At 45.1% G+C, this 23,812-nt stretch overlaps 1 non-coding gene across 1 annotated transcript; it reads left to right on the top strand.

The window, feature by feature from the left end:
* Nucleotides 1-9,299: 9,299 nt before the first annotated feature.
* TRNAG-GCC lies at nt 9,300-9,370 on the top strand. The gene has a single exon. It is a non-coding gene; the product is annotated as a tRNA-Gly (tRNA).
* Nucleotides 9,371-23,812: the final 14,442 nt, after the last annotated feature.

Here is a 23,812-nt window from a genome sequence, read left to right as displayed (position 1 = left end):
CATCTCTGTAATGAGAAGGGGTGTGGTCTAATGACATCAACACCCTATATCAGGTGTGCATAATTATTAGGCAACTTCCTTTCCTTTGGCAAAATGGGTCAAAAGAAGGACTTGACAGGCTCAGAAAAGTCAAAAATAGTGAGATATCTTGCAGAGGGATGCAGCACTCTTAAAATTGCAAAGCTTCTGAAGCGTGATCATCGAACAATCAAGCGTTTCATTCAAAATAGTCAACAGGGTCGCAAGAAGCGTGTGGAAAAACCAAGGCGCAAAATAACTGCCCATGAACTGAGAAAAGTCAAGCGTGCAGCTGCCAAGATGCCACTTGCCACCAGTTTGGCCATATTTCAGAGCTGCAACATCACTGGAGTGCCCAAAAGCACAAGGTGGGCAATACTCAGAGACATGGCCAAGGTAAGAAAGGCTGAAAGACGACCACCACTGAACAAGACACACAAGCTGAAACGTCAAGACTGGGCCAAGAAATATCTCAAGACTGATTTTTCTAAGGTTTTATGGACTGATGAAATGAGAGTGAGTCTTGATGGGCCAGATGGCTGGATTGGTAAAGGGCAGAGAGCTCCAGTCCGACTCAGACGCCAGCAAGGTGGAGGTGGAGTACTGGTTTGGGCTGGTATCATCAAAGATGAGCTTGTGGGGCCTTTTTGGGTTGAGGATGGAGTCAAGCTCAACTCCCAGTCCTACTGCCAGTTTCTGGAAGACACCTTCTTCAAGCAGTGGTACAAGAAGAAGTCTGCAAGGTAAGAAAAACATGATTTTCATGCAGAACAATGCTCCATCACACGCGTCCAAGTACTCCACAACGTGGCTACAACGTGGCTACAACGTGGCTACTATATAACTACTATAATACTGCTCCTATGTACAAGAATATAACTACTATAATACTGCTCCTATGTACAAGAATATAACTACTATAATACTGCTCCTATGTACAAGAATATAACTACTATAATACTGCCTCCTAGCTGTGAGGACATGTGTAGGTGGTTCTCCTCATGTCTGGAGCTAGCCCAGGGAAGGGCCTCCCTGGGCGGGGAACTTCCCCAAGCAAGGCCCAGGCTTCCAGGCCTCCACTGGGAGGAAACTCCCAGGCTTTCTCTAGTATGGATACAAGTCCAAAAGTGAATCCTGTGACAAGGAATGGCCAGAATGGAGGGAACACCAGAGCATTAAGTGCAAGTAAGAAAGATGGAGTAACAGTTGTGATTCCAGAAGGAAAGAAGGATTCAGCAGCAGTGAGTACAGCTAAGAATGGTGCAGAGAAGCAGACCTCCAGCCCAGGCATGCAGCGTCCAGTACAGCATAGTGACCCCCAAAAGGTATCTTCTGTGAGAAGTGGCAATCCAAGCGTGCAGGATGCACAGGAGGTGAGACCGGGCGCAGCACATGCATCAGGTGTGCAGCTCACCCCTCCAGCACACAGGCAGCGGAGGACATCTCTGGAGAGGCTGACATTACAGCAGAACCTGCAGCAGTGTGAGGTGGTGACCATGGCACGCTTAGGCCGCACCAGGTCTCAGTCTGGAGGTGGCAGCAGCAAAAATGCTGAAGGATCTGTGGCTGTGGCACAAGAGATATCCTCAGAGAAATCTGATGGAGGCTCCAGGTCTGCTGAGTTCAAACAGCCTGAGAAGCTGCCCAAGACTGGACACCAAACGAGAGAGACCCGTGCACCTGAGCTGCAGCTAGCAGAGGAGATCCCTGCCCTGGTGAGGAAAATGGAGGAGCTGAAGGGACACAAACAAATGCTGCAAATTGAGATTGACTGTGTATACAAGCTAAAGACTGCAAATCCAAACTGTGCAGCCGTGTACGACCGTAAGCTACACTCACTCAGCTTGGAACTTGGTGACCTGGTAAAGCAGATGGACATTGTCCTGGACAGGATGGGACCACTTGCTGAGTCCTATAGGCACCAGGAGCGTTTTGCCAGCCAAGGCCTGAACCTTGAATCTGGATTTTCTCTTGCTGAACTGGATTCCAGTGTTACCCCTGAGGAGGCCCAGCAAGCGACAAGACCTGTGCTACAAGCCGCAAAGTTTTCCTTTAAAAAAGGAGAGATTTATAAACAGGACAGTTTGCAACAGCGGCCACAAGGATCTGCAGCTATCCCTGAGGAGACACATGGACCTCAGACACCAGCACTACAAGTCCCAGGAGGCACAGTGCAGCAGGACAATGGACATGCATCCGTACATCCAGGTGATGGGGTGGCAGAGCAGATCTCTACTGCTGGGGCAGAGACTGGGGGTGATGGTGGACATGTACCTGAGGGGTCAGTGTCTGGGGGGAATGTACAGTCTGTATGGGAGATATCTGATGATGGCATAGAGGTGGACGAGCTGGAGGAATCTCCACAGAGTAATGAGGGTGATTTTCCACCTTTACCCTCAAGCACAGAAGGTGTGAGTGGCCCCCCTAGTGCAGACACCCCCCCAATAAGTCAGGGCCCTGAACCCCGCCAGGTCCCCCCCAGTAATGCCTGGAGCCGCGGTGCTCCATCTTTTTCCTCCGGCGCTCACTATACAGGTCAGGCCTTTAAAAGGAGAAATGTAGTGAGGTTTAAACACCGAGGCGCCAAAGAAGACCTCTCAGATCGGAGGCTTGTGGTCCGAGAACTCCTGTGTCGCCAGATAGGGTTCGTGCCAGCGGACATCTTGGCAGTCATTAATCTACCAGATAGACAGGGCTATGACGTCAGCTTCAAGGTCATGTCTAATCTGGATAGATTTTGGGCTACTTTCCCCAGGTTCAGAGACACTGACGATTGGAGTAAATTTATTTTTATTCCAATATCCAAGCCAGATACCGTCACGGTTAATATCCTGTTCTGGAATGAAGCCGTCCCTCCCCAGGACATTGTTGTGTGGCTCAGGAGACACTGTGACATGGTCTCTGATCTCACCAAGAACCGAGATGATGATGGTATCTGGACTGGAGGGTGGAAGGTTTTGGTGAAGCTGCGACAGCATAATAGTGTCACGTGGCATCTACCAAACTCCTTCTTCATTGGGAGAGAGAAAGGCGTCTGCTTCTACCCAGGTCAGCCCAGGAAGTGTTTTAAATGTGGCAGAGCCGGTCATGTCGCAAGTGTGTGCACTGTGGTCAAGTGCAATCTGTGCAGTGAGGTTGGCCACATAAGTGCAAACTGTCAGAACATCAGATGTAATCTATGTGGTGCGATGGGTCACCCTCACAGAGATTGTCCGGACGCATGGCACAATATCTGTAAGGAGCTTCCTGATGAGGAATTGTTAGAGGTAGATGCTGTAGAGGAGGAGGCCTTAATGTCAGGGTCAATTCTGACCAGACAAGAAGTCCAGCAGGGATCAGGTACTGCAGCTCCAGAACATGAGGTCCCAGATGCTGCACAGGGGAGTATGGAGGTTGTCCCTGAGGGCCAGCAACAGTCAGGGGTAGCTTCTTCTTCATCACCAGCAGTATTTGAGGAAAATAAGAGCAACAAGAGGAGGAAAAAAGACAAGTCCTCCCGTAAGCCTGAGGGTGAGTACAGCATGGCAGAGAGTGTCAAGAAGAAAGTCCATAAGGGGGCAGAGGTTATGGTCATATCCAACAGGTATGAAGTCCTGTCAGAGTCTGAGGGAGATTATGAGAAAGAACTGAAGAAAATAGATGATGAATGTGAAGGGGACACTGAGGATCCACCGACCAAAAGGAAACCCTATGCTGTAGAGTCCCAGGTAGAATCAGACATGGAGACAGGTGGTAAGCAGGGCAACTCCGACTCCGACCTATGATGATGGGTATTACCTCGCTGCTCTTCCTTTTGTGTTGTGTAATGATGGCCGGGTTCTCTTTAAAAGTGCTTTCCAGCAATGTCAACAGTATTAAAGTAAGAAAGACAAGGCACATAGTGTATGACCACCTGAGATCTATTGATGCAGATGTCATCTTCTTACAGGAGACGCGTCTGACCACATCTGGACTTCTACGTGAGGCTGAGGGGGAATGGAGGTCGGGTCCTTCTTTCTGGTCACTGGCTGTGGAGCCTTATGCCGGGGTTGCTATATTGTTCACCACCAATGATGTGACTGTACACAGACTGACAGAAGTTATTATGGGTCGGTGTCTGGTCCTGGAGGTCACAATCCATGGTAGACGACTCCGGCTCATTAATATCTATGGTCCACAGTCAGTGGCGGAAAGGGTCCAGTTATTTAGCGAGGTTAAGCCGTATCTTTTTACCTCTGTCCCAGTGGTGTTGGCTGGAGATTTCAATGTCACTAGGACATCGGGTGACAGATCCTCTGGCCGAGCAGTGACCAGGGACTCCAAGTTCCTAAATAGTATGATCCAGCAGGCAGGCCTCAGCGATGTGTTCACACAGGGTGGTAGGAAGCCAAAATTTACATACTCCTGTGCTGACAGGAACAGTCGCATTGATATGGCTTTTGTAAACCCTACAGAAGTGGTTAGTGGGATGTGTGAGAAAATTGTCCCTTTCTCTGATCACTTGGCCTTGTCATTCTGTTTGGGATCCATGAAGCGTCCAGATGTTGGTAGAGGGCTATGGAGACTTAACTCCAGTCTCCTGGAGGATCCTTTTGCCCAGGATTGTGTCCACTTTCTTTTTCAGCAACAACTAGAGAGAGTGGACTTTTATGATAGCATGGCTGACTGGTGGGAGGACGTCAAGGAGGAGATCAGATCCCTCTTGAGGAGACTGTCATTTAAGAAGGGGAAGAGTAAGTACAGCCAGTATCTCAAGCAGCGGAAAGAATTGGAGTCACTGTATTCGGCAGATGGGGGGGACCAGCAAAAGATAAACCGACTGAAATCTGAGATAAGGCAGTATCAGTACAGCAGGTACACCTCCCTGGTTCTGGAACGAGATTATGGTTCCTTAGGGTCACCTGATCCCTTTGAGAACTGCCGGGAGCGTGTAGTAAACAAGGTGGTCACAGGTCTCACTGACTCCCAGGGTGGTTTGCAGGAATCTCGGGAGGGTATCCTGGGGGTGGTGAGATCTTACTATACTGACTTATTTCAGAAGAAGGTTTTGGATAAAGAGAAGATGACACAATTCTTGGAGGCAACTCCAGGCCCTGATACTAATGATTTGGACTTCTCTACTTTAACAGCAGAATTAACGGTGGAGGAGGTTAAAGTGGCCATTGATAAATTACATCTGAAGAAGGCACCAGGTCCGGACGGTATTACCGCAGAATTCTATAAGAAATTCAGAGACCACTTGGCTCCAATCCTCGTGGACGTATATAAAAATTGTCTAGAAAATCACCTGATGCCTCCGTCCATGAGGGTGTCATCGCTAATTCTGCTTTCTAAAGGTAAGGAGCCTAGCGACATCAAGAACTGGAGGCCGATTGCCCTCTTGAATGTCGACAGGAAAATTATGGCAAAAATCCTTTTCTCTAGATTAGTCTGTTTGTCCCGGGCACTGTTGGCAGGCTGTCAGTTTGGCACAGTAAAAGGGCGGAACATCTCTGGAGCAGTCATCTCGATAAGGGAGATGTTTGAGAGATGTAAAGCTCTGAGGTGTGGGAGATATGTTGTTGGTCTTGACCAGGCTAAAGCCTTCGACAGAGTAGACCACGAGTATCTATGGGCCACTTTGTCAAAGTACGGTATTCCGGGGCAATTTATTGATTGGCTGAAAACCTTATATAGAGAGGCAGAGAGCTTTCCTCTGGTCAATGGTTGGCAGGGTGGCACGTTCAGGGTTGAGGCAGGGGTGAGACAGGGTTGCCCGTTGAGTCCACTGCTGTATGTGTTTGCCCTAGACCCGTTCCTGAGGTCGCTGCAGGAGTGTGATTTTCGGGGGGTACCGGTCCCCCACTGCTTGCCTCTGAGTGTTGTTGCCTATGCGGATGATGTGACTGTGGTGATATCTGGGCCTCGTGAGGTGCAGATGTTGTCGGCAGCCATCAGAAGCTACTCGAAGGGCTCAGGGTCTCTGGTCAACCTTGAGAAGAGTCAAGCTTTCTGGACACTGGATTCTGATCCAGACTTTGACCTGCCACAATTTGCGAAAGCCTCCACCTATATTAAGATCTTAGGGGTTAAATTTGGGAGGGACGATAACGCCAGGATAAATTGGGAGGAGAAGTTGGAAGCTGGAAATGCAAAGGTTCAGCGATGGAAGAACTGGAGGCTGACCTATAGAGAACGGGTTAAAATGCTGAAGACTTACCTGGTCCCTGTCTTCTTGTATGTCTCTGTCGTTTTTCCTTTGCCAGAATCTTTCTCAGCTAGGCTCTTTAGCCTGTTCTTCCAGCTTCTTTGGGGGAACAGGTTAAACCCAGTAAAAAGAGGGATCACCTACCTACAGAGGAGAGAGGGTGGGCTGGATATGTTAAATCCAAGGGTGTTCTTTGACTCCTTGTTCCTAAAAGTCAATTTTGGTGACCTGGACTCAGAGAACAGCTCCCTGTGGGTGAACAGTGTCAGGGACTGGATATTGCCTTTTGCAGAGTCTTGGGTGCGAGGCGGCAGTCTCAAGAGGGGTCGGTTGACTCGGGGCTTCCTCCCCCAGTACCTGGAATATGGTCTCCGATGCTTGAGAAACTGGCGGATTGATAAAGGGTGTATTGAGAGTAAGACCAGGAAAGAGCTGTACCTGACCATATGTAGGACTTTCTTTTATATACAGCCCGCATTAAAAGACTGTACAACAGTAACCTTAAAAGAAAGTCTGAGGTTTCTTAATGGAGTCAGGCTCCCCGCAAATTTTTTTGACATAGCCTGGCTGTCCTTGCATGGAAAGCTTTATGTTAAGGGGAATCTAAAACATCTGAGTGTGACAGAGCGTAAGTGTCCCTTAGGATGTCAACAGGAGGAGACAATGGCACATTTCTATCTGAGTGCGAGGAGGGGCAGAAAATATGGCAGGAGGTATCCTCTAGGTTAAAGATCCCTAGACTGCGGCATCTTACATACCCAGACATCATCTATGGGGTACCAGCCAGTATACATGACATTGACCTGGGGACCATGTACCTGATTATAACAGTCATTAAATACTACCACTGGCATACTAGAACAAAAGTCTCCGTACATAGCGAGCCGTTCCATCACAGGCAAGCGGTGATCCTGATCCTGTCAGAGCTGAGGTGGATAAAGAACTTAGAATGTAGGAAAAAGGAGAGAAACAGGACGTTATGGAGGAAGGTACATATGGTGGATGTGGACTGATCTTCATAATGGAATTGTGTTTATTACTGATCTATTTACTATATTTTCCTTTAACAGCAATGGACTATTGTTAAGTTAAAGTTATCATCATTATTATTATTTATACTGTTGGATATGTATGATTTCTGGTAAATGACCATTGTTTCTGTTCATTCAGATTGAATGTATTGTTATGTTTGTTTATACTAATAAAAATTGCCTCCTATGTACAAGAATATAACTACTATAATACTGCCTCCTATGTAAAAGAATATAACTACTATAATACTGCCTCCTATGTACAAGAATATAACTACTATAATACTGCTATGTACAAGAATATAACTACTATAATACTCCTCCTATGTACAAGAATATAACTACTATAATACTGCTTCTATGTACAAGAATATAACTACTATAATACTGCCTCCCATGTACAATAATATAACTACTATAATACTGCTCCTATGTACAAGAATATAACTACTATAATACTGCTTCTATGTACAAGAATATAACTACTATAATACTGCCTCCCATGTACAATAATATAACTACTATAATACTGCTCCTATGTACAAGAATATAACTACTATAATACTGCTTCTATGTACAAGAATATAACTTCTATAATACTGTCTCTTATGTACAAGAATATAACTACTATAATACTGCCTCCTATGTACAAGAATATAACTACTATAATACTGCCTCCTATGTACAAGAATATAACTACTATAATACTGCCTTCTATGTACAAGAATATAACTACTATAATACTGCCTCCTATGTACAAGAATATAACTACTATAATACTGCCTTCTATGTACAAGAATATAACTACTATAATACTGCCTCCTTTGTATAAGAATATAACTACTAAAATACTGCTCCTATGTACAGGAATATAACTACTATAATACTGCCTCCTATGTACAAGGATATAACTACTATATTACTGCCCCTATGTACAAGAATATAACTACTATAATACTGCTCCTATGTACAAGAATATAACTACTATAATACTGCTCCTATGTACAAGAATATAACTACTATAATACTGCTCCTATGTACAAGAATATAACTACTATAATACTGCTCCTATGTACAAGAATATAACTACTATAATACTGCTCCTATGTACAAGAATATAACTACTATAATACTGCTCCTATGTACAAGAATATAACTACTATAATACTGCTCCTATGTACAAGAATATAACTACTATAACACAGAGCCCACAGTATGTAGAATACCATACAAAGCTATTACGGTATGTACCTTGAGGGGCTGGCAGGGGACATAGAGAGCACATCATGTACATTTGAACCTCAAGATCCTTCATGTGCTATTTAGAGCACATATCGTTTGTCCTGTAATGTCTCACATATGTCCTGAACTCCTTAAAGGAGAAGTGAACTTTCATTCAGGGCATATAACTTCTATAATACTGCCTCCTTTGTATAAGAATATAACTACTATAATACTGCTCCTATGTACAGGAATATAACTACTATAATACTGCTCCTATGTACAAGAATATAACAACTATAACACTGCCTCCTATGTACAAGAATATAACTACTATAATACTGCTCCTATGTACAAGAATATAACTACTATAATACTGCCTCCTATGTACTAGAATATAACTACTATAATACTGCTCCTATATACAAGAATATAACTACTATAATACTGCCTCCTATGTACAAGAATATAACTACTATAATACTGCTCATATGTGCAATAATATAACTACTATAATACTGCTCCTATGTACAAGAATATAACTACTATAATACTGCTCCTATGTGCAATAATATAACTACTATAATACTGCTCCTATGTACAAGGATATAACTACTATAATACAGCCTCCTATGTACAAGGATATAACTACTATAACACAGAGCCCACAGTATGTAAAATACCATATAAAGAACACAGTTATTACGGTATATCTTAAGGGGCTGACAGGGGACATAAGGAGCACATCATGTACATTTGAACCTCAAGGTCCGTCCTATGCTATGAAGAGCACATATCGTTTGTGCTGTAACATCTTACCAATGTCCTGAACTCCTTAAAGGAGAAGAGAACATTCATTCAGGGCATTGGTGGTTCAGTGGTAGAATTCTCGCCTGCCACGCGGGAGGCCCGGGTTCGATTCCCGGCCAATGCAATGAGATAATCTTTTAAGTCTCACTATGCAGTTGACATAATTGTGTACATCTTTTTCTTCCTATTTGCTCAGTTTTACTGGAAATTCACTCAACCCGTGCCATTGAGTTCCGTGAGGTGCGACATGGTGCCCCATCTTGTTGGAAAAAACAGGACATTTTTTCTTCTGGTGTTAGTTGGTTATAAAACTGTTCAGAGATGTCCAGGTAAATTGCGGTATTCCCAATTCCCAGCTGATTTAAAGAAAACTGTTTGTGTTTCTGACACTGCACTCCAAATGCCAATTTTCTGGAGGTGAAGTGGTGTTATAGTCAGCAACCAGGTCCAGTAATTGTCAGACTCCTTCGGTTCCTGCACATGCGTTATTCGGTACGGTTTCAGGTTCAGAGATTTCAGCGCTCGCTGACACCTTGTTCCTGGTACACCAACTTGCCGAGACAGTCTTTTAGTTGATTTTTGCGGGTCTACTTGCAATCTGCTGCAATTTCATGCACAACTTCAGCCATCCTGATGGAAGCCTCTGTTTCTTCATGTTTGATGCCATTTCCTAACCAGACCCTGAATACAACGTCTAGCTGGTGGTTTTCTTCCTGGGTACTTGTCGGCAAAGGTCTCTTGCGTTTCCTTAATCGATCTGCTTCTCATATGGCCTTCCACACTCACTATTCACTGTTCCAGGGAGAACACCCTCTTTCTGACACAATAGGCCACTTTTATAAAACTGAATAATAAATCAGTCTTAGCTGCCCATAGCAACCAATCAGAGCTCAGCTTTCAGTTCCTACAGGGCTCTGAAAAAAGGAAAGATGAGCTCTGATTGGTTCCTATGGACAACTAAGACATATTTACTATTACAGTTTGATTTGGAGATATTAGAGGCAGGCTACTGTTTCGTGGGCCACCCTTTACATACTGGGATCACTGTGAGATGTACAGAGGAAGTTGGGATGCGAAAAAAATTAATAAATAAAGACCATGAAATACAGGTGCAAACAGCCAGAAAATGGATGCACACATGGATGCAGAATGGTCATTGTGTCCATTTTCAACGGCCGTCGTGTGTATGTAGCCTTATGAATATTTAATATTTTACTTATAAGGAAAATTAAAAAAATATTTCAATATGTTGAGAAGGCGTCCAATGAGAATGAACGTCCTTCGGAAATCTTTTGCATCTCAATATATAACCGAAAGTGATATCTCCATTAATTGGCTTCAGACAGACCTCGGAAGGACATGTTGACATCAAAGTTTCATGAAAAGTATTAGAGACGTCAAAAGGGTGGAGCACTCTTGGGGGTCAAGAAGTGTCTTTCCTAAGAACACACTTCACAATAAAAAGGTGACACTATCTCCACAATTTGAGGTTCTTTGCTATTTTCACACAGCACTGTGGGAAATTCTCAGCTCTCCAACTCCCGGACACAGGAGTCCTCATCTGGGATGGCATGTTCTCGTTGACTGTTTTACACTCATTGTAAATATACGTTGACTGTTCGATAGACTACATTTTTCTTGATTAGTTTTTTTCTGATTTCTTTGAACAACATAGAAACATTGAAACATAGAATGTGTCGGCAGATAAGAACCATTTGGCCCATCTAGTCTGCCCAATATACTGAATACTATGAATAGCCCCTGGCCCTATCTTACAGTATATGAAGGATGGCCTTATCCCATGCATGCTTAAAGAGGACCTTTCATCACAAAAAGTATGTAAACTGACTATACCGACGTGTAGAGCGGCGCCCAGGGATCCCCCTGCACTTACTGTTATCCCCGGCCGCCGCTGCGTTCTCCGGTTATAGCCTCCGGTCTGTTCCTAGTTAGGCTCCACCCAGGGGAACTTAGGCTCCACCCAGGGGAACCTGCCGGCGTCTCTTTCTCCTATGCTGTAGCGCTGGCCAATCGCAGCGCTCAGCTCATAGCCTGGCTTATGTTACTTATAGTAAACCACACTGATTGGTGATCACTAGATCCCAAGCTTTCCCCTACAGTAATATCAGATACCAAATTCCCATTTGTGAATACTAAATCTAAAATGGCCTCCTTCCGGGTTGGCTCCTCCACTACTTGCTGTAGAGATAATCCCAGTAGGGAATTTAGAATATCTGTACTCCTGGCAGAACTAGCTATTTTGGTTTTCCAGTTTACATCAGGAAGATTAAAGTCTCCCATAATGATAACTTCCCCTTTCAATGTCATTTTAGCTATTTCCTCAACTAGTAGATCATCTAATTCTTTGACTTGACTAGGTGGTCTATATATCACACCTACACGAGTTACCTTATGATTATTAAGCTGCAAGGTAACCCAAACTGACTCTAAATTGGTCTCGCTAACTTGTATCAAATTAGATTTAATGCTTTCTTTCACATACAGGGCCACCCCTCCCCCTTCTTGCCTTCTCTGTTTTTCCTGTATAGAGAGAACCCTGATATTGTTATATCCCAGTCATTACTCCCATTGATCCACGTCTCAGTAACAGCCACTACATCTATATTCTCAGATGCCATTATAGCCTCAAGTTCATTGATCTTATTCCCTAAACTGCGAGCATTTGTAGACAAGAATCTGAGCTTGTCATTTCTTAACCTTTGTGCTACTGGCATCTTCTGGCATTGTTCCCGGGGGGCAGTCGGACTGCTGGATTATCACTCTTTTGCCCCCCTTTCCTAGTTTAAATGCTCCTAAGCAAATACTTGGTACTGTTCACTGAGGACATTCGTTCCCTTGAGAGAAAGATGCAAACCATATTTCTTGTACAGTTCTTTTCCATTCCAACGAGAGCTAACATGAGACACAAAGCCAAACCCTTGGTTCAGACACCATTCACCAAGCCATACATTCAATGGCTTCACATGTCTTTGCATATATGATTCCAAAGGTGTAGGTTGGCTCCATTATATAGAAAAGGAATACAATAATAAAAAAAAAGAAGTAAAATAATAAAAATAAATCCTGGTCTGTATTTTTTATATTGACAAGGAATCATGGGCTAGTTGGTGCCCATCTGCCATCAATTTATATACCCATCTATATCCTCATATGGATGGATTTTCAAGAAACTTTCCAACCAAGATCACAATTTTAGGAACATCCTCTTGAACCTGCAGACCTTTTGCTGTCCCATCCATGATGTTGCCTCTCATTGTCTCTTAGTCACACTTTGTGGAGGCATGGAGAGGTGATAGAAGAATGGAGAAGTGTCAACATAACATCACAGTTCAACAGCTTCTGCCATTTGTCCCTCCTACTGAACTAACACCCTCCCCAATTATGCGATAAAAGTCCTGGGCCAAGTTTGCTTGGCATTTCTTCTGGTTTTGTTGGATTCCTGTGACTTTTTGATCTACATATAGTCACAAATTATATTGTGTTCAGTTTTTACAAGTGGTATAGGCTTCCGAACGTATAAATAACATGGACGGGTCAACGCAATCTCAAACTACTGAAACCATCTCCAAGATGACTACTGTAATAAAATATTTTGCACTTTTCTACAATTAAGAGCCATTTTAAATGATTCTCCTGCTGGACAGATAAGCCATAATTTGGCTGCATTTTATTACTAACTTGAGGTCATACGTCTGGAGACTTATTGTTCTACTGAATCAAAAGGTCTACATTACATTCTGTACATAGAACAATAGGAGCGTCCGGGTCTTGTGGCCATAAAATGGACGCTGATCGCTTCATTTTCATGCCACTTATAGTTGCCCAGTAATGTCCCCATAGTACTATGAGTAATGCCCCCTATAGTGCCCCCAATGAGCTATGCCTGCTATACTCATGCTAGTAATGCCCCTATAGTTGCCCAGTAATGTTGCCATAGTACTGTTATTAATGCCCCTATAGTGACCCCATTGACTAGTAAAACAGTAATGTCCCCCTATATTTCCCCCACTGTCCTATGTTTGCTATAGTGCTGCTAGTAATGCCCCCTATAGTACTCTTAGTAATGCCCACATAGCAAGTACAAAAAAGAATCGGATACTTGTTCCATTACATTTCATCTTCTGCAGTGCAGGCTGCAAACTCTTCCATTCTGCAGCCTTACAGGCCTTTGTTCTGGCTCATGTGGTTGTGATGATGTCATTGTGCCGTATGCGGCCCAGCACAGGCGGTCATGATATCATCATTGCCTCACGACTGCCTGTAGTCTATTATATTGCCACATAGGCTTCAGGCCACTTAGCCTGAAGCCTATGAGGTTGAACTGTGGTGCAGGAAGCCATCGTCTCCCCTTCTCTGGTCATGGGCTGCAATACAGTTGGATTCAGGAGGGGGGTTTGTGGCCACCCGCTGGTACATAGTTACCTGACGCTCCCAGCATTAGATAGTTATGTAGCCGGCCGGAAGCATGCAGGGGGCTCGGGTTGCCCACTGGGCATTGGCCCAAAGATAATTGTCCAGTCCACCCCTGTCTCCATGTCTTCCTTCTGTGACTCCAGACCTTCAGCTGTAAAGTAACCAGGCTGGCTACATTACGACTCCATCGCCACCTGGACACACTTCACAGGACACTTCTCTTTCTTTTCTTCTTCACAAGAATATAGAAACGTAGAGATATTCTATATTTAATATACATTGAATACTTTAGTGAGTAATTAACCCCCCCATTAATCTCTTGTATTTTCCCTGAATTTTTGACTTTCACTGTTTTTTTATTTTATTTAACAGAAAATAAACCAGAAATTACAATAGGAAATACTAAAACAGGGCTGACCAGCAATATCAGATCCAACCTGCTAACTAGGATGGTGCAATTTCTGAATAATCTGCACATAAAGGAATAAACCGGAAGGACAGCTGACCCTGACATGATACGAACACGCACCCATTAGATTTAGACTTGTCACTTGATGTATCATGAGGTCTTCCTATTGCTGGTTTTCAAACCTCCTCATCTGATATGTAAATGTTCAACCATTTTTGTGGTGATATGTCCAAAGAAGAATGACTTATCAACAGTCTCATCTTCAGTTCCTCTTCATGTGTCTCCTAGCCTCTGACCCCAAACTAATCATATAGAAGTGTGGATTGTCACCTGGACACACTTCCCCGACACACTTCTCTCCTCAACAAAGTCCTTTGATCCTCTCAGCCAGGGCTCTATGGACAGCCAGACTATCTGCTCCTGCCTGACATGTTGCCCCAGGGCTGCGATGAGTTATTTTGGTGCCCTAGGCAAAGCAGGCAACTTGCATCCCCACCCCTACCCCAAATCAATTTAAAGTGACCTTATCTTCTAATAAAAAGATTAAAACATATTTTAAAAGAGGCAAAAAAAAGGGCAGATCCAGTGACTTACAGGTGACGTCTCCACAACTTTTCTTCTCAAATTTGGCCCAGATCATCACAGGCAGAGGTCAGAGGTGTGCAGGACCCTCTGCCACATAAGAAGACCAGTATTAATATATGGCACATGGTAAATGTGTATATAATGCCCCCTTCTGTGGTGCTAGCTATATTGTGCCCCCTCTGTAGTGCCAGTATATAACACTCCCATCTGTAGTACCAGTATATAATGCTCCCCCTGTAGTGCCAGTATATAATGCTCCCCCTAGTGCCAGTATATAATACTCCCCTGTAGTACTTGTATATAATGTTCCCCCTGTAGTGCCAGTATATAATGCACCCCTCTTCCATGGTGCCCCAGATGGTTAATAGTTAAAAAACCTGACCTCACTCCCGTTCCTTGCCACATTCTGCGATGTGACCTCTTGAATTGTTCTACTGCTACATAAGCCTGAGGCCTATGAGGCTGAGAGACCGCAGATGCGGCTCTGATTGTCCCTTACAGGTAGCGAGGTGGCACCCTAGGTGGACGCCTACCCTTGTCTATCCATCGTCCAGGTCCTGGGTGGCCCTAATATCCCTGGAATCTCCATGTTAATAAAATCAGTCATATTCAGGCCTCAGACATACTCAGACATATACTGTACGTATTTTGCAGTCAACAAACCGTGGATCTACGAAATACGGATACTGGCTGTGTGCATCCCGCACTTTCCTATATCCCTATTATAGAAATGACTATTCTTATCTGCAAAACAGACAAGAATACGACTTGCTCTATAATTTGCAGAACAGCCACATGGATGTGGACAGCAGATGTATGCAGCCTACAAATATGGTCGGGTGCGTGAGGCTTAGTCTCAGGGCCTTTGTGTAGAAAATAGGGTTGTGGGCAACAAGGCCACTTTTCTAACCAATTTTTCTCAGTTTAAATATGTGCATAAAACAAAAATGTACTCACCAAAATTTTCATTTCCTGTAGTCCGTAGGCAGCACAATAACAAATGGGATATTAGTCCCCTAGGTACAACCGAAGAGACATATTTATTAACCATAACACTTAATTAGTCAATTACTCAATTATACCTCCTATAAAGGTTAGACCCAGTGAACCACACATTGTATTTGTATGCAGCAATAAAGGTGTATTAAGGGTGGGAAAGCTGTGCTGCCTACGGACTACAGGAAATGAACATTTCGGTGAGTAAATTTTTGTTTTCCTGGACGTCCTTTGGCAGCACAATAACATATGGGATTTGTACAGCAATGAGATCAGGGAGGGAGAGAGGAGAAGCCAGCTCTAACACTCTTTTCCCCCAAAAAGCCCCTTCTGCTTGTAGCATATCCAGTCTGTAGTGCTTCATGAATGCTGAACTTGAAGACCAGGTAGCTGCTGAACAGATTTGATGGATAGATACTTGGCCCAATTCCACCCAGGATGTGGCGGTTAAGCGAGTAGAGTGTTCCTTTATTTTTAGAGGGCACATACGATCACTGAGAGCATAACATTTTGGATGGTGGATCATATCCATCGTAATACGGTCGCTTTGTTTGGGCCTAGATGCTGAACAAACAGACTCTCTGTGGATCTGAAGGGCTTAGTTTTTTCCACATACAGTACATCAGGACTGTTCTCCTTACATCCAGAGTGTGCAGAGTCTCTTGCTCCATGTCCTGAGGATCAGGATATAGAACAGGTATAGTGATTTCCTGGTTAAGGTTGGCACTGGATGCCACCTTCGGAATAAAACCTGGCTGTCACGGACGGTGTACAGGAAACAAGACAAAGCAACATGCATATATGACTCACTGGATCCAAAAGCTAAGGAACCAAGGGAGACCCCTGCAGAAGACCTGGCACTTTCCCTGGCTGCTCAGCCTATGCAAAGATCCTAATGGTGGAGGTTTGCATATCCAGGAACCTTGACTATAAAGCCCTGAGCACCCTACAATAGTGAGGGGACACGACCACCGGCTCCCTACACAAGATACGGAGGGAGTCAGGGTCACCTGGGATCCAGCAAACAGAAAAAAACAGATAAAGGTACAACACTTAGCTTTGTAGCAAACAGGAGAACAAAGTCAGCATGCACACACACTCCAGGAAGTAGTATAAGCCGCCCAGAAAAGCATTTTGGGGAGGAATTTAAAGGGAAGCAATTAGTCCAACACATGACAGCTGAGAGAGGCTAACGAGAGGAGGAACTGAATACCACAACACAGAAACTCAAGGAGGAGGTTCTGAAAGGCCTCTGTCAGAGCTTCTCAGCTGTCTGGTTGTGACAGTACCCCTCCCTCTACGAGTGGACTCTGGACACTCAGAACCCACCTTCTCAGGATGGGACCTATGGAAAGCCCTGATGAGACGAGAGGCCTTAATGTCCGTCACTGGGACCCACATCCTCTCCTCAGGACCATACCCCTCCCAATGAACAAGGTACTGAAGAGAACCGCGGACAAGACGAGAATCCACAATCCTAGAGACCTGAAATTCAAGATTCCCATCAACCATAATCGGAGGAGGAGGCAAAGACGAGGGTACAATGGGTTGAACATAAGGTTTCAATAAGGACTTATGAAAAACATTATGGATCTTCCAAGTCTGAGGAAGATCAAGACGGTATGCAACAGGATTGATGACAGTCAGGATTTTGTAAGGCCCAATAAACCTAGGACCCAACTTCCAGGAGGGAACCTTCAATTTGATATTCTTGGTAGACAACCACACCAGATCACCAACATTCAGGTCCGGACCAAGCACACGTCTCTTATCTGCCACACGCTTATATCTCTCACTCATGCTCTTTAGATTATCCTGAATCTTTTGCCAAATAGATGACAAAGAGGAGGAGAATCTGTCCTCATCAGGTAAACCAGAAGACCCCTCTCCCGAGAAAGTCCCAAACTGCGGATGAAACCCATATGCACCAAAAAATGGTGACTTATCAGAGGACTCCTGACGACGGTTATTTAAAGCAAACTCAGCAAGGGACAAAAAAGAACACCAATCCTCTTGATTCTCCACCACAAAACAGCGCAGATATGTCTCCAGATTCTGATTGACGCGCTCTGTCTGGCCATTCGACTGTGGGTGGAAAGCAGAAGAGAATGACAACCGAACCCCCAAGCGAGAACAGAAAGACTTCCAGAATCTGGAAACAAACTGCGTGCCCCTATCAGAGACTATGTCTGAAGGAATACCGTGCAATTTGACAATGTGATCAATAAATGCCTGCGCCAGCGTCTTAGCATTGGGCAAACCAGGAAAAGGGATGAAATGCACCATTTTGCTAAAACGGTCCACCACCACCAGAATCACGGTCTTCCCCGAGGAACGAGGCAGGTCCGTTATGAAGTCCATGGACAGATGTGTCCAAGGACGGGAAGGAATGGGTAAGGGAAGGAGAGGACCTGATGGCCGTGAATGAGGGACTTTGGCACGAGCGCAAGTCTCGCAGGCTGCCACAAAACCCTCAACCGACTTACGAAGTGCAGGCCACCAGAATCTCCGAGTGATGAGATCCAGTGTGGCTCTTACCCCCGGGTGCCCAGCAAGGACCGTATCGTGGTGTTCTTTAAAAATCTTGTGTCTTAAAGCGAGAGGCACAAACAACCTCCCAGGAGGACAAAGATCAGGAGCCTCTGACTGGGCTGCCTGCACCTCTGCCTCCAATTCAGGAAAAAGAGCAGAGACCACCACACCTTCAGCCAAAATGGGACCCGGGTCTTCAAAATTCCCGCCTCCCGGAAAACAACGTGACAGGGCATCTGCCTTCACATTCTTAACTCCAGGGCGGAACGTGACAACAAAATTAAACCTAGAAAAGAACAAAGACCATCTGGCCTGTCTCGGGTTCAGACGCTTGGCTGACTCCAAGTAGGCCAGATTTTTATGGTCAGTAAATACGGTAATAGGGTGTCTGGCTCCCTCTAGCCAATGGCGCCATTCCTCAAATGCCAACTTGATGGCCAACAATTCCCTATCTCCCACATCGTAATTTCTCTCTGCGGAGGAGAGTTTTCTTGAGAAAAAGGCACACGGTCGCCAATTGGCAGGAGAGGAACCCTGAGACAAGACCGCCCCCACACCCACCTCAGAAGCATCAACCTCAACTATGAAGGGTAAAGAAACATCAGGTTGCACCAAGATGGGAGCGGAAGCAAAACTCTCCTTGATATCAGAAAAAGCCTTACGCGCCTCTACTGACCAAGAAGAAAAATCTACCCCCTTTCTGGTCATATCAGTGAGTGGTTTAACAATAGAAGAATAATTCAAAATTAACTTCCTGTAATAATTGGCAAAGCCCAAAAAACGCATCAGCGCCTTCTGATTCTCAGTAAGCTCCCACTCAAGCACAGCGCGGACCTTCTCGGGGTCCATGCGAAAACCAGAAGCGGAGAAAAGAAACCCCAGAAATTGAATTTCTGGAACCGCAAACACACATTTTTCCAGTTTCGCATATAATTTATTCTCCCGCAGGATGAGCAAGACCTGACATAAATGTTCCTTATGAGTTTTGAAATCGGGAGAAAAAAATCAAAATGTCATCCAAATACACCAATACAAATTTTCCCATCAAATGATAAAAAATGCTGTTCACGAAATGCTGAAAAACGGCTGGGGCATTCATCAAACCAAAAGGCATAACCAAATTTTCAAAATGGCCCTCAGGGGTATTGAAGGCCGTCTTCCATTCGTCCCCTTCTCTGACCCTGACCAGGTTGTATGCCCCTCTTAGATCTAATTTGGAAAAGACTTTAGCCCCAACAACCTGGTTAAACAGGTCCGGGATCAGAGGAAGCGGATAAGGGTCACGAATTGTGATATTGTTCAGCTCCCTGAAATCCAGACAAGGTCTTAAAGAACCATCTTTTTTCTTAACAAAGAAAAAACCAGCGGCAACAGGTGACTTCGAGGGTCGTATGTGTCCTTTTCTCAGACTCTCAGAGATATAAGCACGCATAGCGATCCTCTCAGGTTGGGAAAGATTGTATAAACAAGATTTAGGCAGCTTGGCGTCTGGGATGAGATTAATAGGGCAATCGTACTCCCTGTGCGGGGGCAAATCCTGAACTCCACTCTCAGAGAAGACATCCGAAAATTCAGAGAGAAAAGATGGTACAGTCTTAGTAGCCACCTCAGAAACAGATGTCATGAGGCAATTCTCTCTGCAAAAGTCACTCCAACCATTAATTTGCCTCGCTTGCCAATCAATGGTGGGGTTATGCTTAGTGAGCCAGGGCAGCCCCAACACCAGAGGGGTAGGTAAACCGCTAAGAACGAAACATGACACATCCTCAACATGAGCATCACTCACAATTAAATGGATATTGTGAACTATGCCCTTTAATGATTTTTGAGAAAGTGGAGCGGAATCGATAGCAAAAACAGGAATATCCTTTCCCAAAGTGCGCACCTGGAAACCATGAGTTATCGCAAATTGATTATCAATGAGATTGACCGCTGCTCCACTATCCACAAAAATCTCACAAAAAATGTTCTTGCTCTCTAGCGCCACCCTAGCCGGCAGGACAAAACGGGAACTACAAGCAAATGGAAAACCTTCAATTTCCGCCTCAACCCTGCCAATAGTAACAGACGGAACATTTTTAAAAGATTTTTTCCTGTTTGTTTCTTTATTACTCCCAGAAAACTGCCTGAATCTCCTAGAGGGACAAATATTTGCCAAATGATTTATACCTCCACAACAAAAACAAACCCTCCCATGCGGGCTGAATCTTCTATTGTAAGAAGCAATCAACCCCAGCTGCATGGGCTCCTGCTCAGAAGGGGCTGACAGCGACTGAGACCCCTGCGCACAGAATGGGACCGCTGCACTGTCCTGGGACTGAGTATGACAGGAAGGGGACATCTCTCCTCTCTCTCTAAGACGCCTGTCAATACGAACGGCCTGAGACATAGCAGAGTCCAAAGAAATAGGCCTCTCATGAAAGGCAAATGCATCTTTCAATCCCTCTGAAAGACCATGGCAAAATTGACTTCGGAGCGCAGCATCATTCCAACCAGTATCAGCTGCCCATCTCCGAAATTCTGAACAGTATATTTCTGCGGATTGTTTACCCTGGCATAATAGACGTAGTCTAGACTCAGCCAGAGCAATACGATCCGGATCATCATATATCTGACCCAGGGCTAAAAAGAATTCATCCACTGAACGGAGAGGCCGTGCCCCCTCCGGCAGCGAAAAGGCCCAGGACTGAGCGTTACCCCTGAGCAGCGATATAATGATCCCCACCCTCCGTTCCTCATCACCAGAGGAGTGGGGAAGAAGGCGAAAATGGAGTTTGCAAGCCTCTCTAAAACGCACAAAATTCTCACTACCCCCGGAGAACGTATCCGGGAGCGAGATCTTAGGCTCAGAGCAAACTCCATGAACGCAAGCTGAACCGGTCACTTGAAGCTGAGAAAAAGTCTTACGGAGATCAGCTACCTCCAATGAAAGACCCTGGAAACGTTCAGCCAAAAGTGAAACCGGATCCATGCTTGAGACGGTTATGGCGGCTTATAATGTCACGGACGGTGTACAGGAAACAAGACAAAGCAACATGCATATATGACTCACTGGATCCAAAAGCTAAGGAACCAAGGGAGACCCCTGCAGAAGACCTGGCACTTTCCCTGGCTGCTCAGCCTATGCAAAGATCCTAATGGTGGAGGTTTGCATATCCAGGAACCTTGACTATAAAGCCCTGAGCACCCTACAATAGTGAGGGGACACGACCACCGGCTCCCTACACAAGATACGGAGGGAGTCAGGGTCACCTGGGATCCAGCAAACAGAAAAAAACAGATAAAGGTACAACACTTAGCTTTGTAGCAAACAGGAGAACAAAGTCAGCATGCACACACACTCCAGGAAGTAGTATAAGCCGCCCAGAAAAGCATTTTGGGGAGGAATTTAAAGGGAAGCAATTAGTCCAACACATGACAGCTGAGAGAGGCTAACGAGAGGAGGAACTGAATACCACAACACAGAAACTCAAGGAGGAGGTTCTGAAAGGCCTCTGTCAGAGCTTCTCAGCTGTCTGGTTGTGACAGTACCCCTCCCTCTACGAGTGGACTCTGGACACTCAGAACCCACCTTCTCAGGATGGGACCTATGGAAAGCCCTGATGAGACGAGAGGCCTTAATGTCCGTCACTGGGACCCACATCCTCTCCTCAGGACCATACCCCTCCCAATGAACAAGGTACTGAAGAGAACCGCGGACAAGACGAGAATCCACAATCCTAGAGACCTGAAATTCAAGATTCCCATCAACCATAATCGGAGGAGGAGGCAAAGGACGAGGGTACAATGGGTTGAACATAAGGTTTCAATAAGGACTTATGAAAAACATTATGGATCTTCCAAGTCTGAGGAAGATCAAGACGGTATGCAACAGGATTGATGACAGTACAGGATTTTGTAAGGCCCAATAAACCTAGGACCCAACTTCCAGGAGGGAACCTTCAATTTGATATTCTTGGTAGACAACCACACCAGATCACCAACATTCAGGTCCGGACCAAGCACACGTCTCTTATCTGCCACACGCTTATATCTCTCACTCATGCTCTTTAGATTATCCTGAATCTTTTGCCAAATAGATGACAAAGAGGAGGAGAATCTGTCCTCATCAGGTAAACCAGAAGACCCCTCTCCCGAGAAAGTCCCAAACTGCGGATGAAACCCATATGCACCAAAAAATGGTGACTTATCAGAGGACTCCTGACGACGGTTATTTAAAGCAAACTCAGCAAGGGACAAAAAAGAACACCAATCCTCTTGATTCTCCACCACAAAACAGCGCAGATATGTCTCCAGATTCTGATTGACGCGCTCTGTCTGGCCATTCGACTGTGGGTGGAAAGCAGAAGAGAATGACAACCGAACCCCCAAGCGAGAACAGAAAGACTTCCAGAATCTGGAAACAAACTGCGTGCCCCTATCAGAGACTATGTCTGAAGGAATACCGTGCAATTTGACAATGTGATCAATAAATGCCTGCGCCAGCGTCTTAGCATTGGGCAAACCAGGAAAAGGGATGAAATGCACCATTTTGCTAAAACGGTCCACCACCACCAGAATCACGGTCTTCCCCGAGGAACGAGGCAGGTCCGTTATGAAGTCCATGGACAGATGTGTCCAAGGACGGGAAGGAATGGGTAAGGGAAGGAGAGGACCTGATGGCCGTGAATGAGGGACTTTGGCACGAGCGCAAGTCTCGCAGGCTGCCACAAAACCCTCAACCGACTTACGAAGTGCAGGCCACCAGAATCTCCGAGTGATGAGATCCAGTGTGGCTCTTACCCCCGGGTGCCCAGCAAGGACCGTATCGTGGTGTTCTTTAAAAATCTTGTGTCTTAAAGCGAGAGGCACAAACAACCTCCCAGGAGGACAAAGATCAGGAGCCTCTGACTGGGCTGCCTGCACCTCTGCCTCCAATTCAGGAAAAAGAGCAGAGACCACCACACCTTCAGCCAAAATGGGACCCGGGTCTTCAAAATTCCCGCCTCCCGGAAAACAACGTGACAGGGCATCTGCCTTCACATTCTTAACTCCAGGGCGGAACGTGACAACAAAATTAAACCTAGAAAAGAACAAAGACCATCTGGCCTGTCTCGGGTTCAGACGCTTGGCTGACTCCAAGTAGGCCAGATTTTTATGGTCAGTAAATACGGTAATAGGGTGTCTGGCTCCCTCTAGCCAATGGCGCCATTCCTCAAATGCCAACTTGATGGCCAACAATTCCCTATCTCCCACATCGTAATTTCTCTCTGCGGAGGAGAGTTTTCTTGAGAAAAAGGCACACGGTCGCCAATTGGCAGGAGAGGAACCCTGAGACAAGACCGCCCCCACACCCACCTCAGAAGCATCAACCTCAACTATGAAGGGTAAAGAAACATCAGGTTGCACCAAGATGGGAGCGGAAGCAAAACTCTCCTTGATATCAGAAAAAGCCTTACGCGCCTCTACTGACCAAGAAGAAAAATCTACCCCCTTTCTGGTCATATCAGTGAGTGGTTTAACAATAGAAGAATAATTCAAAATTAACTTCCTGTAATAATTGGCAAAGCCCAAAAAACGCATCAGCGCCTTCTGATTCTCAGTAAGCTCCCACTCAAGCACAGCGCGGAC

Source organism: Bufo gargarizans, chromosome 2, assembly GCF_014858855.1.
Source record: "Bufo gargarizans isolate SCDJY-AF-19 chromosome 2, ASM1485885v1, whole genome shotgun sequence".
Taxonomy (NCBI): Eukaryota; Metazoa; Chordata; class Amphibia; order Anura; family Bufonidae; genus Bufo; species Bufo gargarizans.
This window is presented reverse-complemented; position numbering and strand designations above follow the sequence as displayed.